The 18358-nt window shown below is 45.8% G+C and overlaps 1 protein-coding gene and 1 long non-coding RNA gene across 16 annotated transcripts in view; both read left to right on the top strand.

Moving 5' to 3' along the window:
• The window catches only part of Fnbp1 (formin binding protein 1), a 105180-nt gene that overhangs the window by 4180 nt on the left and 82642 nt on the right, over positions 1-18358 (top strand). The gene's annotated exons all lie outside the window — the stretch shown is intronic.
• Positions 797-17218, top strand: LOC131424450 (uncharacterized). The gene is made up of 2 exons (XR_009227468.1): positions 797-7234; positions 8541-17218. It is a non-coding gene; the product is annotated as an uncharacterized LOC131424450 (long non-coding RNA).

The following is an 18358-nucleotide window of genomic DNA, read 5'->3' as shown; positions in this document are numbered from 1 at the left end:
CAAATGCAATCAGACTTTGCACACATTGTAGGACTTTAGTGAAGTCCACGTCCTGCATTTTAAAACTGCAGGTTTCAGGGCTGGGGAGGTAGCCCCGTGGTAGAGTGCTGGCCTGGTATTTGCAAGGGCCTGGGTTTGATCCCCAGCCCACAGGAATTAAAAAAAAAAAAAAATGCATTTCACACTAAAGACCTGCTTTTAAGCCACATCCTGCTTCTAGAGGTAGTTAAACCTTTCTCTTGTTCCTTGAATATTTTATAAAAATGAATCATATTCTAGGAAAGTTTTGAGAAATTGTCATTGTCAGGAAGTTATCGTGCAACTATAAAAATGAACTCAAAACCTGTAATTTGTGATAATTTTATTGGATTAATTTATGTTTAAGTTGGGCTTTTGTTTTGTTTTGGTGTGGTCCTGGGGACTGGACCTGGGCCCTGCGCATGCTGGGCGAGTGCTGCACCATCTAGCTACATCTCCAGCCTCACATTGGGCTTTCAATTTTTTTTTTTTTTTTTTTTTTTTTTTGTAGGGGCGGGTGGCTTTTGTTCTGTTTGTATCAGAATGTTATAACAAAGTTAAATGGCTATTTTAAAGAAATTAGGTTTGGGGCTGGAGTTGTGGCTCAGTGGTAGAGCGATTGCCTAGCATGTGTGAGGCACTGGGTTCAATCCTCAGCACCACATTAAAAAGTAAACTAATAAAATGGAATTTAAAAAAGAAAAGAAAGGAGAAAGAAATTAGGTTTGAATAAAATTATCTCTGGCCGGGTGCAGTGGTGCATGCCTTGGAAGACTGAGGCAGACTTAGTGAGACCCTGTCTCAGAATAAAAAATAATTAAAAAAATAAAAGGGGGGTGGCCAGGAATGTGACTCAGTGTTTACATGCCTCTGGGTTCCATCCCTGATACAAAAGGAAAAAAAAAAAAACTCATAAACTTTTCATAAATTCACCTTTGATTTTTTAAAAAAGTTTATTGAACAGCTACTGTACAAGGCCCCTGTTCGAGTCTGTTGTCACAATATATACATTGAGTGATCTCTACTTATTTCTATGAAAGCAGATAAATAGGTTTTACCTCTAGGCTGCAACATCAGAATCAAAATAAACATTTATGGCTTCTTTCTTTCTGGTGCTGAAGATTGAACCCAGGGCCTTGTGCACGTGAGGCGAGCACTCTACCAGCTGAGCTCTATCCCCAGCCCTTATGTTTCTTTTTTTTTCTTTCTTTTTTTTTTTTTACAGTGCTGGGGATTGACCCCAGGCCTCATGCATGCCAGGAGAATGCTGACATTTAAGTTTCTATGTAAGATTAACCAAAAAAGGCCTGGGGATGCAGCTTAGTGGTGTAGTGCTTGTGCAAGGCCCTGGGTTCAACTTCCAGAACCACCAATTTAAAAAAAAAAAAAAAAAAAAGTAGAAGAAGAAGAAGCCAAAAGGCATTTACTTAACACTTTGTTTAAAAGGTAATATCAACAGGGTAGACTTGTCTACCACCTTTTTGAAATTGTGACTGGTCATTGGAGAGATGGCAAAGCAAGAGTCTTGGAGTGGGTTTTTTGTACCTATTTATTGGAAGGCAGTGACAGGTTATTCAAGTGTGGGTCCAACTTTTTGTTAGCTGGCTCATTAGTGTGACATATGAATAAATCCATTGGAAATTTTAGCTCTGTCACCATTGCAGGTTTGCAGTTCCCAGATTGTTCATTGACAGACCTGGTTTTGCTGTCACCTGGTGTCCTCTGCACCATCCTTATTTCTTTTTGCTCAGGTGCTAATGAGAAACGAAGCAGCCAGCATACAAGAAAGAGAACAGGGAGTCCCGAGCAATACATGTTGGTCAGCTAGTGAGAAGCACCTCAGTATATTCTATGTGAATCCTTTCTGACCTGTGTTTTTAAGGTAATGTCAGACACATAATGTACGTCCACCTATGCTGACTCTATTGACATGGGTTGCAGGATGCACTTTGAATAGGCAACAGTGTAAGAATCATCTACCTACTGTCCTGGGAATGATGCCTGACTCCATATAGGAGTTCAATAAATATTTACTAAATGAATGATCGAGTTCTTTTTTTTCCCTTTTGTTTTAACATTTACTTTTTAAAAAATCGTAAGAAGGTCATTATAACACCTTCCTGCATTTTCAAAATTATACTTGGCAACTTTTACATAGCTCTAGGTACCTTTTTAAAGAAATAGTCTCTTTTTAGAGCAGCTTTAGGTTCACAGCAGAGTTGAGTGGGAGGTACAGAGACATCTCATTTCCTCCAGCCCCCACCCATACGTACAGGCAAACCGTCTAGGTACCCTTTGTCTTCTGCTGTGTATCTGGAGGCCTTGCGTGCTAGGCGGATGCTCCCCCCCCCCCCCTCCAGCAACACCCCAGAGGCTCTGACTTTTAAAGTCAGGTTGAAAAGTTACTACTCCACTGTCATTCATGCTACTCATGCCTGATAAGTATAGGTGTATTTATATAGGAAATTTAAAATGTGTTAAAATTTTAAACAAGGTAATACTTAATCTTTTTTAATCTTGAAGTAATTATTAACAGTTTGAGGTTTTGAGAATAATGACTTCTCCTTGCTCCCTTGATGGCTAAATCGGAGCCTTAACAACCGTGCACAGCTTTCCTGCTCTTTCTTCTTTGCCCTTCAAAGATTCCTGTTTGGGAAGAACATAGCAAGGCTGCCAGGCGAGGTAGCGCTTCCCCAACTATGGGGGCAGGACAGAGTTCCTAGGAAGAGAGGATGAATGAGATTAATTCTGTCATCTTCACTCCAACACGCTTGCACCCCGACTTTCCTGTGAGCAGATGGTAATTGAAAGGCAACAAAACTGGGGCGGCTTGGTGGGTCCAAGGCTCCTGTTCACATCAGCCTGTTGCTTTTTCCTCCTGCGGTAGACAGGATCCTGCACAAAGCCTGTGCCGCATTTGGTAGGTAAAACTCCTTCGAGTCCCCCAAGGAGTTTGTAAGGGTCCTCCCCTACCGTGTGACCGCTCTGCCACTCGTGTTTCTGGAAGGACTGTCCAGGATCTCCTGCTTCCCCTCTTCGGCCGATATTGCTTCCTGCAAGGATTACTCATGCTCCTGCATCAACACCACCCACATTTAAAAATAAGGTTTTATTTTGACACTTAAAAATTGCATGCTACCAAGAATAAATGAGTGCCCTGGGAAATGAATCTAATTAGATTTCAGAATGTGGGTGTGAAGTCTCCTGGAATTCGTGTTTATGAGGAAATATTTGTCTCCTGTTTTAGCAACGTGTACTCTTACTAGCTAGAGCCTCACGGGGTGTCAAGTTTAAAATTTTTTTAAATCACAAGAAGCCAAATATGCACATTATATTAGAGAGCAATTTGGAGATATATGAGGTTTTAAAAATGCAATACCACTAACAATTGTTGTTGTTTTCAAGTGTGACCCAGCTGTCTTGGACTCAAGGACCCTCCCACCTCAGCCTTTCCAGGACCTGGGACTATAAGCTTGTTTGTTTGTTTGTTTGTTTTGGGTCTTCCAATGAGAACCAACTTTAAATTTTTTTTTTTTTGTAGTTGTAGATGGACAGAATTGACTGAATTTTATTTATTTTTATGTGATGCTAAGGATCAAACCCAGTGTCTCACATATGCTAGGCAACCACTCTGCCACTGAGCCTACAGCCCCAGCCCAGAACCAACTTTTTTGGGGGGGTACCGGGATTGAGCTCAGGGGCACTTGGCCAATGAGCCACACCCCCAGCCCTGTTTTGTATTTTATTTAGAGACAGGGTTTCATTGAGTTGCTTAGTGCCTTGCTTTTCCTGAGGTTGGCTTTGAACTCAGGATCCTCCTGTCTCAGCCTCCCAAGCTGTTGGGATTATAGGCGTGTGCCACCGTGCCCAGCCCCAGAACCAACTTTTATTTCATAAGCCTCATCCTATTTGTAAGATTTTGTGTTAAATTTACATAACTTCCATTGTTGATACTAACCAACCAACAAGAAAAGAAATATAGATGGGACTTCATTTCCTTATTGCAAAAGCCTAAGTCTGTTCACATTTAGACTATAACATTACATGAAATATATGGTGTTCCCTTTTTCTTTTTCTTTTTTCTTTTTTTTTTTTTTAATTAGGACATGCCATTCTAATACTCAGAATTAGTCTTTGGTTTGGTTTGGTACTGGGGATCAAACTCATGGGCATTTGATCACTGAGCTACATCCCCAGTCCTCTTTATTTTGTTTTTTTCATTTTGATACAGGTTCTCATTAAGTTGTTCAGGTTGGCTTTGAACTTGCAAACCTCCTGCCTGACCCTCCCGGTTAGTGGGATTATAGATGTGGGCCATCGCTCCCAGCCAGAATTAGATTTTTGCTCAGGATTTTTTTTTTTTTTGCTACCGTGGATTGAACCCAGGGATTCTTTACCACTGAACCACATCCCTAGCCCTTTATTACATTTTATTTAGAGACAGGGTCTCACTGTTTTGCTTAGGGCCTTGAAATTCTTGAGGCTCGCTTTAAACTTTTGATCCTCCTGCCTCAGCCTCTCAAACTGATGGGATTATAGACGTGTGCAAGGGTGCCCAGCTCAGAATCTGATTTTTCATAGTAATTAGTTCACAATTCTTAAACTAGCTTCTACAGTTTCCTTGTATCCATTTCAGCAGCTACAGATTCCATTTGTACTTTTGTAGTCTGTGTTTTCTAAAACTGGAAACAGCTTATACATGCCTAAACTCTGGCCATCTGGTACCATTTCACCTGTATGCCGATCACGGAAGCCCTGCTGGTAAGTGCTCTCATCCTTGAGTTGGTTGAGAGCTTGCGGCGCAGCCACTCCTGCTGCTCAAGTCCTTGGTGCAGTGACGGTGTGGGTGCAGGAGGTTGGGGAGTAGCCCTGTGACAGGAAAAGGGAGGAAAGCAGCAGATCAGAACACCAGGCCCCGTGCGCTCCAGAGCAGAGATTACCTAATCAAGGAGTCGCTCTTCCTGCAGAAATGGTCCGACTCCTTTCCCCCACCTAGCTCCTTTGTTAGCCGGGGTTCGCTCCATGAAGAGTGGGACCTTGGCTACCATCTTGCTCAGGCGTAGGCTGGGGTGCTGTAGAAAACATGACCTCAGCTCAGAAGATGAGGCCAGCCTCAGGGGACACGCCTGGCAGCTGGGCAGCCAGTGCTCTGCGCATCAGCCCCACCACTGGAAACCCTCTCATGATGGAGCCGCTGAGGCTCAGATGGAAAAGAACTCATCCAAGTTCACAGAGTAGAAACCCGGATTCAACCCAAGGTCTTTCAGGCTATAGATTCCCTTCTCTATCTTTTTATTTATTTATTTATTTATTTCCTTTTTTGTGGTGCTAGGGATGGACCTTACACATGCCAGGCAAACACAGCCACTGAGCTAGGGCCCAGCACCCCTCCAAACACTGTCTATCTATTTATACCTTTATTTTATGTATTTATTTTTTATATGTGGTGCTGGGATCAAACCCAGTGCCTCACACGTGCTAGGCAAGTGCTCCACCACTGAGCCACAATCCCAGTCCCTCCAAACACTTTTCTTAAGTGCATAACTTTAAAAGTTATCATTATTGTTTGTTTGTTTTGGTCACTAGGGGTACTTTTCTATTGATCTTGCTAACTTGCTGAGACTGGCTTGGGATCCTCCGCCTCAGCCTCCCAAGTGTCTGAGATTTCAGGCCTGCACCTTTGTGCCTGACTATTGTCTGAACTTTTTCACGTAGACATTTTCAAACAAATTTAGAGAAAACAATGTTACGAGCCCCCATGTCCCCGTGACCCAGCTTCACGGATGATGACGTTTTGCCATTCATTGTCTTGTGTCCACGTGTGCTTTTGGAGTCCTCAGTCTCTGGTGCTACGCGTGGTCATGTTCTGCTTCCTTGCTTTTGTGAAAAACCATACAAAGGACTCAAATCCCCTCCCCGCCCATCTTTTAAAACATGAACATAGAGAGAAAAAAAAACAAACATGAACATAGAAGAGAACTGACATTTGTCAAGTGCCCAAAGCACCTTGGTTAGGGGATTTCAGTACAGCCTCCATAACCTAAAAAGCACCTGGTGAATTTGCCTTTTGTCTCCATCTTATGGATGAGTCTCAGAGGGAAGTCACTTACCAGGGTCACCCGGACAGTGAGGGCTACTTCTAGAGTTTTATCATAACTTGTTTCTTTAGTTTTTGTTTTTGTTTGGTTTTATTCTTTTTTCAACACAAAGTAAGTTGATAATAGTTTTAAAAACTGCACCTTCTGTATCCGTAGCTCACAGTTCCCCATCCCACCCCTCACTCCTGTGAGGTTTTGCTTTGTGAAACTCTTGGGGCCTCTCATATTGACAAGCCGTGACTCACACTGCTGTGGCTGCGGACCTCGCAGCAACAGTCATGAATGAAGTTTAACACCAGCAGGCTGTCTGCTGGTGCTAAGTGATCCTCTCCTTCTTTCAAACCCAGAGTTTGGGGTTCTGGTGCTGGAGGTAAGCCCGGGGCTCCTGCATGCTAAGCAAGTGCTCTACCACTGAGGTACACCCTCAGAGATTAGTTTGTCTGGATCCTAATGATTAGTATCAAACTTCCGACTTTGTGTCTTACAAGCGTGCCTTGGTGAAAGAATTTATTTCTTTACGTATTTTGCAGTGCTGGGAGTCGAACTCAGAGCCTCACTCCTGCTAGGCAAGTGCTCTATCATGAGCTACACCCCGCAGGCCCGTTCAAGGAATTTTAATTGAATGGAGAAAGAGCAAGGAGGAATCTAGGTATTGGCCTCTTTGGGGTACTCCATATGTCACAGGCAGGACTCTCAGTTTTGCTGCTTCTTCCTGGGTGTGGTGGCACAGGCCTGTAATGCCAGTGACTGGGGAGGCTGAGGCAGGAGGATCACAAGTTCAAGGCCAGCCCTGGCAACTTAGTGAGCCCCTGCTTCAAAAAAGGGGGTGGGGCTGGGGACTTTGCTGTGTGTTCGGCCCCAGATTCAGTCCCCTGGACTAAAACAAAGCAAAACCAGAAAACAAAGTTTTGGTTCTCGAGGAATAAGAAACTAAACATTTTCTCTCATATCTACAGCAAAAGGAAACTTGGCGCCTTGGAGGAAGCTCTTCCCCTCCTATTTGTGCAGCCAAATCGAGAGCCGATTCCTGGATGTCGCACTGGGGAGAAGGGTGCAGGCCCTGGGCCACCTGCTCAGCTCCAGAGCTCGGGCTGGGCGCCCCGCTGGCCTCATCTAAGGTTGTTAGCGTTGGGCAAGTCCTTGCATCTCTGTCCCTCCCCTTCCCTGTGAGGACGGTGCTTGCCTTTCTCTTCACAAGGAGGCGCGATGGTGTGGGCTTGTCTGGAAAGTGCTCTTTGATTCTTGGCTGAGAGGTGATGAGTAAATGCTCTTACCATAATGACGGGAGGGTGGAGGAGAAACCCAGCTCCTGGGAACACATCCGTGGGGACAGATGTCCCGAAAAGTGAGTGGTTCACGTCCTCGCCCTTTTTTTTTTTATTGTCCATGGACCTTATTATTTATTTCGATGCGGTGCTGAGAACCGAACCCAGGCCCCACACATGCCAGGCAGGAGCTGTACCCCTGAGCGCCAGCCCCTACGTCCTAGCCTCTTGATTTTCATAAAAAGCGTTGTTTCTAAAATTCTATTTAAATTGAAATAACCTGAAGCCAGATGTGGTGGCGAAAGCCTGTACTCTTAGCTACTTGGGAGGCTAAAGCAGGAGGATCACTAGTTTGAGGGCAGCCTCAGCACCTTAGAGACCCTGTCTCTAAATAAAATACAAAAATGGGCTGAGGATGTGGCTCAGTGGTTAAGCACCTCTGGGTTCAGTCCCAGTATAAAGATTAAAAAAAAAATGGCCTGATATCAGGAAAGTGCCTAGAAATCATTGCTTTGAAAAGTAATATGGATTCAAGAGGCCACACCAACTGTATAACTATCTTTTCCTTTAAAAAAAAAAAATCACAAAACAGACTCCTAAACACTAAAATACTGAGTTTTGCTGTATACCTGAGTTTACTGAAGAGATCATATTTCAATCTGTCCCTAAGGGTCATAGTTCTTTTTGGCTATTTTTACCACTTTTTTAAAAAAGTCCTACTGAAGTCACATTATTTCTCCCCTCAAAAAGCTGGATATTTGCCACGTGAGATAATACTATGTGTCAACTTAGTTTGGGATTGATTTTTTTCTTAGCAAAGATAGCTAAGACATTTTAAAATATTTATATTTGAAGATACACATGGAAATTCCTGGTGGAGCCTTTGACAGTGTTAAAGGCATTTGGATTTCATGAGTGTAGATGTGCATGCAGATTTATCTGTATGGGCGGGGGCGGGGGTATAGCTCAGTGGTAGAGCGCCCCTGGGTTCAATCCCCAGTACCAAAAAAAATAAATAAATAAAACAAATGAATAATGAAAATAACTTCCTGATAAGACAGAAAAACAATCAATCTGCTTGGGACTTATTTTACCCCTTCCTGTGTGTTTTTTGAGCATCTACTAAGTACCAACATATGGTTCCTATTTTTTTTTTTAGAATCTTTCTGTGCTGCCCAGCTGGCCTTGAACTTCTGGACTCAAGCAGTCCTTCCACCCCAGCCTCCCAAGTAGCTGGGACCCAGCTGCAGGCCGCCATGTCTTGCCAAGACCAGGTTCTTCCCTGGGGTAGTTTGTAGCCTGTAGATGCTGAGACAGACAGAAGCCACAGTGCCGCATGGTGGGGACAGTGGAGGGTAGCTGTGGAATTGTGTGCCCAGGAGCGAAGCCCAGCTGCAAGGAGCAGCACCAAGCCCAGTTCTGAAGGTCAGGTGGAGGTGAGAGGCCAGTGGGCGTCCAGGCAGAGGGGTGGTCCAGCCGCGATCCGGAGGCCCCTGGGTGTGGGAGGCCATGAGCTCTCGGGTGAGCAGGGCATGTGGCGGGAGCCTGGGAATGCAGACTGGCCGAGAACCACGGAAGGACGTGGCTTTACCTTGACAGCCCGCGAGAGACCCTCGGCCTGGGGAAGGCAGGCTCCGCTGGGCCAGTATTTCAGTCTCATTCCTTTTTCAGGTATTTTTTTGGTTTTTTTACCAGCTGAACATAAAACTCAAACCTCCATCGCTTCTTCCTCCCCAGTTTCTCCTTCGCTGGCGTAGTCTGGAGAAGGCTGTCAGCTTTTGAACCTCAGCTCAACAAGATTTTGTGGTTGGAATGTAGCATGCCTGGAAGTGACTCACATAACCAAACTCTCAAGACTGATGAACAAACCTAAATGCACTGGGGTCAGGTGGTAGGGAGCACTGGTGATCAAATCCAGGGTCTCATCCCCAGCCCCAGAAAGCAAAACTTCAACGTCCAGTGAGGGGTACTAAGGAGCCTGGATATTCGTATTTGTTGATATGAACATTCTCTTCCCAGAGGCTGATCTCTGTGGCAAGCTAAGTTCTGCACCTCGGTTCTTGGAGAGCATAAAATCAGAATAGAACTGGGTGAAGATAATGGCTGGTGACAGCAAGCTCTGGGAGCCGGAGGCACTTGTCTCCTCTGGAGGGATGGATCTACATTAAGGCTGGAGTGGAGCCTTTTACTGATACTGTGTGGATGGTTGTTTTAACCCATTCTGTTCTTTAGGCAGAGGGCACCATAATTAGTTATGTGTAGATCTTTTTTATTTTAATCTCTGTTCAAAATTGCATCTCAAAGATGGCACCAAGATTGGATGTTGGGTATTTATCTCATCACTTTCCAAATTGGCAAGACTGAGAATCAGTCATTTTATGATCTATTTACATGTTTTCAAGAATCTACACTTTGAGAAGCTCCCCTGCGGTTCTGATATGGATTAGGTAGTGCCATTTGGTTTCTCATGCATCCTTAATCTTTGCCTTTTTTTCTTTTTTAATACTGGGATTGAATCTGGGACGCTTAACCACTGAGCCACATCCCCAGCCCTTTTTATGTTTTGTTTTGAGACAGGGTAGGTCTCACTAAATTGCTCAGAGTCTAAGTGCTGAGGCTGGCTTTGAACTTGCAGTCCTCCTGAGCCACTGGGATTACAGATGTGCACCTCCACAGCTGCCTGCTTATTTTATTCTTTACAATGAATTCAACATCTAGCAGCATCCTGGGGCTGCTTCTCTCCTCAGCCAGCCGCTTCCACGCCGTTTTCAGGCCCCCCTTCCTTCTGGCTTTGTGGTTCACTTGGTTCTAATAAGTCATCATTTCTTAAATCAAATAGTATTGCTGACCACCTACTACGTGGTAGGCATCATTCTGAGCCAAGAAAAAGGGCAGCGCGTATCAGATACTCCTGGGTACCAGCGTGGGGACCTGCGGTAAAGGGGCAGGAAACCCAGGGCGTAGCGGACGTGTGCAGATCTGGTTATCCAGCAGACGCTTAAATATGCGCATCTGGAGTTTAGGGAGGAGACCTAGGCTGAAGACATAAATATGGATAATCTGAAAGCTAGAATTTAGAGGGTAAAATTCCAAGCTCTTGGCATAGCTAGAGTCCTCCGAGCACCGTTGTTTAACTCTGGACTTCAGGACACCTGTCATTGCCCTCCTGACGGTGGCCGTGCCCTCTGGTTGCTGAAGTGTTCACCTTACTAAGAACCATTGTGTGAAACTTGTTTTGGGGGTAGACTGTAGGGTTGATTTTGCAAATCCTCTTATAAGAGCATAACAGCGGAACTTGAGGCTTCCAGGTGCTTAAAGGTAAAATTATTCTTCCCGGTCAGAAATGCGCAAAGCAGCAATCAATGGCCGCTGGCGGGCAACCAGTCTTTGGTAGCCATCAGAGTTAATGCCACCCATGGTTCACTTTAATAGGTTTTTACAGACAGTCTCATAGAATAGACTGCTCCATTGAAAACTGCCCATATGCTTATTCTGACCTATGGAGATGCATAGAGAAGCTCAGAACTCATCAATCCGCACCTTGTTGGCTAAGACTTCCTGTCGTAACACATATTGTGTAATTTTCCTCCTATCTTCTCAGAGACGGTCTAAAACGGGTACTGCCAGGTCACCAATGAATCAGATTGGGGGGACTCTCCTTCACTACGCGTCCTTCTGTTCTGCAAGGTGTCCGCCATACCCCCATCCTCATGCCATTCACAACGTGACTTTGACACTCCTCTGTGACGGTCTTGACCAGTGAGACTGGTGAAGCGCTACCATGTGGTTTCTGAGGCAGAACTAGAACATACCACACACTCTTGCCCCGTTCTTCCGGGGTGTCTACTTTTCCAACCCAGCGCCATGTTGTTAAGAAGTCCAGTTGGCCCTGCTGGAGAGACCCCAGGAGAAGCCAGTTGCAGAGGTTCCTGTTGACAGGCAAACAGCAGTTGTCACCAGCCACCAGCCAGAGTCCCAGCTACGGCCCAAGCCATGTGTTCCTATCCAAATTCCTGACCCACAATAAAATGGTTCTTTCCCACTAAGTTTTGGGGGTGATTTATTGTACAATAATAGTAATTGGAACAGTATCCTTGGATGTTGTAATAGATGGTAGTAAGAGTACCCCCCCCTTTTGGGAGGGACACTTGGGATTAAATTCAGTGGGACTTTACATTGGAGCTATACCCCCAGCTCTTATTGTGTGTGTGTGTGTGTGTGTGTGTGTGTGTAGGCTAAGCACATACTCCACCATAGACCTGCACCCCTGAACCCCCTCATGTATTAAAGGACAGGGCGACTATGTGTCTCTTTATTCCAGTTTAAAGATAAAATGAGATCATTTTCTCTTTGAAGAAATCCCCTAGAATATGGAATTGAAAAGTTGAGAAACATTTAAGAAATTTCAATCTTATTTTCTCTGAAGATGACAGAGTAGGAAAGTAAGATGTTCTGACATGAAGACATTAAGACGAATTAGAGGCTGTGGGCGCAGGGTATGCGCCTGTAGCGCTTATAATCCCAGAGGCTCAGGAGGCTGAGGCAGGAGGATCCCAAATTCAAGGCCAGCCTCAGCAACTTAGTGAGTTGTCTTTATCAAAATAAGAAGGACTGAAGATGTAGCTCAGTGGGAAAGAGCCCTTGGGCTCAATTCCCAGTACAGAAAAAGAAAGAAAGAAAGAAACTCAATGAGCACTTCCTTGTTTCTGGTATAATAGAAGAGATCAAGGAATTGGGTACAAACCAGGCCACAGGAAGAACACTGAGTCCCTTCAACTGTGTTCTTAGGTTATCTGAGTCCTGTTTCTGCTTCATCCCATGAGGACTGGTTCATAGGAGAATGCGTCAGTGTCGATTATAGCCCAGTAACTAGTTCTAAAGCTAGAATCTCCATGTAGAATTTTATGTATAGTTCCCACACTAGCTCACAGAAATGTTAATAATGTTAATAGGAGGCTTGTAAAGGGTTCAGTGGTTTAAAAGTGGCACATAAATAGAATCATTAGGGCCACTGCTTGAGTCCTCAGGCTCTCCACTAGATTGAATGTCCTGGGTGTGACTCTATAGGCAAAAATACCAAGGAGTGTTTTGCTGATCAAAAACTTTTTTGGCTGAGAAACTTGAAAGGTTTACTCTTCAATTCATTTTGTCACTTTGGTAGTTTGGCAAGTAAGTAAAGTAGGTAAATAATACCGCAGGCAGGTACTCCGTTCGATAAAAGTACTCTAGCTCAGAGGCTTTAGAGGCTGAGGCGGGAGGATCAAGTTCAAAGCCAGCCTCAGCAACTCAGTGAGTCCCTAAGCAACTCAGTGAGACCCTGAGCAGCTCAGTGAGACCCCGTCTCTAAATAAAATACAAAGCAGGGCTGGGATGTGGCTCAGTGTGCGAGTGCCCCCGTGTTCAATCCTCAGTACCAAAAAAGCCCCCCGGTTCCTGGTGGAGAGGGAAGCAGGACGGGCCTCCTTTCCTCACCTTCTGGATTTCCTTGGATGAAAAAATTGTTCAAGAAAGTGGAATGAACAGTCATTAGACAAAACCCTAGAGAGATGTTTGAAGCCGTGGGGTGGGATGAAGACTTCCCGGTCATTCCACGCAGACCCATGAATTCTCTTTGATTATCAAAGGAAGATTGAGAACGTGTCAGCTGGACAAGCAGGCAAGGGCGTCCTCATTAGCTGTGCTCTGGGTCTCACAGTGCGTGCTAGTCTATAAAAAGAGCTGTCTATTTAAAAATAAATGTTTGTTTGATGAATGAACCCCACCTAGCTCACATGCTTGTCGTGAGGGGGCTGGCTGTTAAGCTATTGCAGATGTAAGCTGAACTAAAGATGATAGGTATTATCCTAGCAGTTGGGAGGCTGAGGCAGGAGGATCTTGAGTTCAAAGTCAGCCTTGGCAAAAATGAGGTGCTAAGCAACTAATGAGACCCTGTCTCTAAATAAATTACAGAAAGAATAGGGCTGGGGATATGACTCAGAGGTCAAGTGCCCCTGAGTTCAATCTCTGGTTACCCCCCACCCAGAAAAAAAATTCTATGTATTGTAAGTCCCAGCTCCCCCGGAGGATCACCTGAGCCCAACAGGGGTGCATGCCTGTAACCCCAGAGATGCAGAAGGCTGAGGCAGGGGAATTGCAAGTTCGAGACCAGCCTCAGCTGCCATCAGCTTAGTGAGACCTGAATCAAAAAATAAAAAGGGCTAGGGATAGAGCTCAGTAGTCAAGCCCTCTGTGGGTTCAATTCCTGGTACTGGGGAAAAAAAACAACCAACCAACAAAAACCAAATATCCTCTGTATCCTGACTCTCCCCTTGGCGGAGACCAGAGCAGCTGGAGAGGAGAGAAAAGTCCCATTTACATACTGTGTGCTGAGCCGCCTTGACTTGTGGTCCGTCTGAGGACCAGGGTCAGGCACTCAGGAGGCACAAGTGAAGAAAGAGAGACACCTACCACGGAGTGCAGGGGCTGAGAACCAGGCAAGGACCCTTATTGAAGCATGGTGTCTTTTTGTTGTTTTTGTTGGACTGAACCCAACAAGGGAGCTACATCCCAAGCCCTTTTTACTTTTTATTTTGAGGCAGGGTCTCCCTCAATTGCTGAAGCTGGCCTTGAACTTGCAGTCCTCCTGCTGCAGCCTCCCCAGTCACTGGGATTACAGGTGTGCACCACCACACCCAGCTGTTTAGTTTGTTTGATGCTGTGCCACCAGCTTCTTGTACATAGTAGATGCTCGATAAATGTGGCTTTTGGCAAGGTTGAAATGGCCTTGATTTTTGCCCTTCGTCAACACATAGTTTAGGCTCTTAATTAACAACTGCCACTTGCAAACATAGATTTTTAAAATGTGCCTGTGGGAGCCAGTTTTAAAAAAAGTGGTATTAAAGACTGAGATCCTTTTTCTTTATTGTCATGAAGTGAAGTAATGAAAGACCGTCCGGGCCTCCGAAGAAGAGACACAGACGGCTAGCAAACATGAAAAGACGCTGAACGTTACCACTGGCGCATAGCCCTGTGGCTCTGATCACAAAAACGTAGGGAAACAACATGTGTCGGGGGTGCAGGGGGAGGAGGCGGACCCCCAGTCGTTGCTGGTGGGAATGCAGAATGGCTCAGCCGCTGGCAAAACCCACGGCAGCTCCCCAGAGGCTAGACAGCATCACACCATCTGATCCTGCCCTGCGGCTGGGAGGTAGAAACCCCGAAGGACTGAAAACCAGGTTCAAACAAATAACTTGTATAGGTTCGTTCACCAAAGCCAAAAGTCAGGCCAGGCACAGTGGCGCACCCTGTAATCCTGCAGTTTGGGAGGCCGAGGCAGGAGGATTGTGAGTTCAAAGCCAGCCTCAGCAACTTAGTGAGGCTCTAAGAAACTCAGCGAGATTCTGTCTCTAAATAAAATATAAAAAGGGACAGGGATGTGGCTCAGTGGTTAGGTGCCCTTGGGTTTAATCCCCAGTACCAAAAACAAAAAAAACTGCCAAGAAATGGGAAAACCCAAGCATCCAGGGACAGCTCAGTGGATGAAGGAAACGTGGTCCGTCTGTACAGTGGGATGGTGTTAGGCCAAGAGAAGCCACGAAGCCCTGATTGCACTGCAACCTGGAGGAACCTTAAAAATGTTACACAAATTGAAAGCCAAACACATTACAGATTGTATTTACATAAAGTAAAGTAAGAGAGACAGAAATCAAGTTGGTATTGGCCAAAGGCGAGGGCCGGGAGGGTGGGTCCTTGCCTGGTTCGCAGCCCTCATGAAGCCTGTAGGGTGCTTAGTGACACAGATGTAACTTTGCGTTGATGAGGTGTTTAGAGGTAGACAGAGGTCCTGGGCACGCAACACTGAAGGAACTGAATGCCTCAAACTCTTCTCTTTTAAATGGTTAATTTTATGTTATTTGAGTCCTTCTCAAAAAAAAAAAAAAATAGATCAGTGCTGCGCATCTTTGTTATCTCTTCATAAAACAGTCGATCTTTAATCTTCAGAAAAGTTCTTTAAAATTTCTCCCGCGGCCTGAGAGGATGGCTGTGTTGTGTTTCTGGAAGTTTCTGTGAGGGCCATCTGAGTGCTCCTGCTGCCAAGCCAGTCTGAGGGCATTAGGGGCTACTTGTGGCACTGGACAGAACTCAAAGGATTCATTAGGAATTGTTCTCCCTGAAAATGAATTGCCACCCCATCAATTGTCAAGCTAGCCACCAAAACTAGCACTTAGAGGCGTTTTGTCTTCTCCTTACACGAGGAGACCTGAGCTAAGGTAGCAGAAGGTGGTGTTTACGACGTGTGCCAAGGTGACATTTTTATACCTTACTGTAATCACACCTTGTGGCTCAAGACAACCGTAAACCCAGGTGGTTAGATTGGCTATAAACGCCTTTCAGTTTGCCTGTGTTGTGATTCACTTCCACTAACATGTAAATGCAAGGCCCTGACCCAGGTGGGGGGGAGGGGGACACATAGGAAACAGCTTGCCAGTCGTCCTTAAGTTTAATGGGAATGAGATTTCTAGAAATTGTATAGCAAATTTCATTACATAAAACCCACCTGTTCTGAATGACTAGTTGCCTTTATCAGAAGGACTTTGAGAAGATAACCAGCCGCTTGACATTATTTGGGAGACACTTGCTTTTCTGTTTTCCCAGTGCTGGGGATCAAACCCTGGGCCTTCCACGGGCTAAGCCTCAGCACCTGTGGTTTTGTTTTCTCTTGGTTTGGTTTGGTTGTTCTCTGCAAGGGTGGGATCTCTGTGTACCTGAGTGATAGTGATTGAATCAGTGGCGGTCACAGGGTGTGGCACTGACCCACAGCCCCCAGGGCCAGCCTGAGCCCTATTCTGAGCTGCCCGACACTTGAAGAAATGGCAGCTTTTCAAAGTCCTTGAGAGTTGGGCTCGGCTGGGCATTGAGAGCCAGTCCAAGGACCTTCAGGCTGGAAGGGATGGCTCCCTGCTGAGGGGCCAGCAGTGCCTTCTCCACCGACTGGAAACTCTGCTGTTCCTAAGGCCTTTTAGTTTAGTTGTTGCAGAAATAATTTTCAAGTTGCAGTCTTGCTCTTCTCAAATAGGCAAGACTTAGTGAACCAAAAAGGAAAAATGCCCAACAGGAGAAGAGTTAGCAGGCAACCCCAGAGGACTGGCCGCGTGGGAGGGGCGGGCTGTGGGCATGGTTGAGATGAAAATGAGCGGCCCGTAATTTCCCTCTTAGTATTCGAACTGAGAAATGTGATTAAAACATCGCTCTGTTGCCCAAAAGGCAGTCAGCAGGATAGCCTCCAAGGGAGATGGAGCACTTGGTCTCCACCCTGTGGCCTTTGGTTTTGTTTTAAATCTAGCGAGGCCCAGCGTCTGCGTAGGTGGACGGCATTGTGCTGGGCAGTCTCGAGGTTCCTGCGCTCCGCGGGCCCTCCCTGCGCCGACCAGAGCAGAGGCGTGTTGCTCAGGTCTCCCGGTTAATGATCACCGACTGGGAACTGGGCCGGTTGGGGCTCCAGAGGGACAGTCATGGTGCTGTGTCTTGCAACTTAAGTTACTGATTTGTAAAATGTCAGAGCAAATTACAAAATTGATCTTCTGAAATGTCTTCTTGAGCCACTCCGTGGGTGTAGCTTTTATCCAAGGTCACTATTAAATCCACACTTTGTGGGTGTGTGTGTGTGTGTGGTGCTGGGGATTGAGCCTAGGGCCTTGTGCAGCCAAGGCAAGCACCCTACCAACTGAGCTATGTCCCCAGCCCTCCATCAATGCTTTTTATGAAATCAGTGCCATCGATGCTAGTTTAATCCAGAAAGTCAACTTGGCTGGTTTATGTCAGCTTTTATTCTGGGGGAAAATATAATGATTTGATCAACTCATTTGCTTATTTCTTGACTATTTCTAAAGAGTAAAAGATGATTTTTGTTTGCTTGAAATAAAGTCCCCACTTCAAAATATCAGGAGTCAGTCCCCCCCCACCCCCACCCCCAGAGTTTGTAGAAATTCTTTTGGAAAGATTTGGCTCAGCTGCATTATTGTTTCCTAAGTGGTGAGTCGCAGGGTGGACTTGTGGGCTGTGCCCGCTGCATTTCAAGCAGACTGGGGCTTTTGTAGTGTCCCCGGCAGCTCCAACACAGTCTGATTGTGAAGACAGACTTGAGTCAAAAAACCACCAGGTAAATATGGAGATATATCCTAATCAATGCCACAAGAGTACATAATATGATGTGACAATGTACAGGGGAGGTGACGGAGGCAAGGCTTCCCTGGAGAAGAGAGCATTGTTCTGCTAGTTTCCCTATCTTTACGGATCCTGCCTGCAAAAAGAAAATCACACGGCAAGCCTAGGACTCGCCACACATTAGATATTCATGATTTTGGGCAGGATTGGGAATCAAACCCAGGGTCTTGGGCATGCTAGGCAAGTGCCCCACCCCTGAGCTAAATCCCCAGACCAGGATTTGTTTTTTAAAAGTGAAATATCTGTGAAGACCTCCTACGAGGATGTTTGTAGCGACTTTATCATAATTGCCGCCACTCGGAAACAAGAAGCCTTTGGGAAGGCAAATGGCCTCACCACCGGGCGGTTCACTTACGCAGTATTGTCCAGCACCAGGGTGGAGGGGCTTCGGGCTCTGGAGGGCGGGAAGAAGTGTCCGTGCCGCTGCGAGGTAGAGAGCCAGGCTGGCCTGGTGAGTGAGTCCAGCTCCACAGCATCCTGAAGAGTGGACACAACAGGGACAGGAAAGAGACTGGCCGTTGCGGCTGGGCAGGGGCGGGGGGGGGTGGGTGCACAGGGCATTTTTAGGGCAATAAAATACTTCTGTATGACACTAAAACCATGGGTAAGTTATATCATCCATTTGGCCAAATTCAGACCTGAGCAACACAAGTGAACCCTGATGTGACCTGTGGCCCTGAGTTCATGACCACGTATGAGTCCTGGATTGTCAGTTGCCCCTGCGCCACCCCCCACTCAAGATGTGAATGAATGGTGGCCCCAGCTGATGGGCAA

The sequence above is a fragment of the Marmota monax genome, unplaced genomic scaffold, assembly GCF_021218885.2.
Source record: "Marmota monax isolate L192 unplaced genomic scaffold, Marmota_monax_Labrador192_F-V1.1 WCK01_AAM20220418_F8-fsc00020, whole genome shotgun sequence".
NCBI lineage: Eukaryota > Metazoa > Chordata > Mammalia > Rodentia > Sciuridae > Marmota > Marmota monax.
This window is presented reverse-complemented; position numbering and strand designations above follow the sequence as displayed.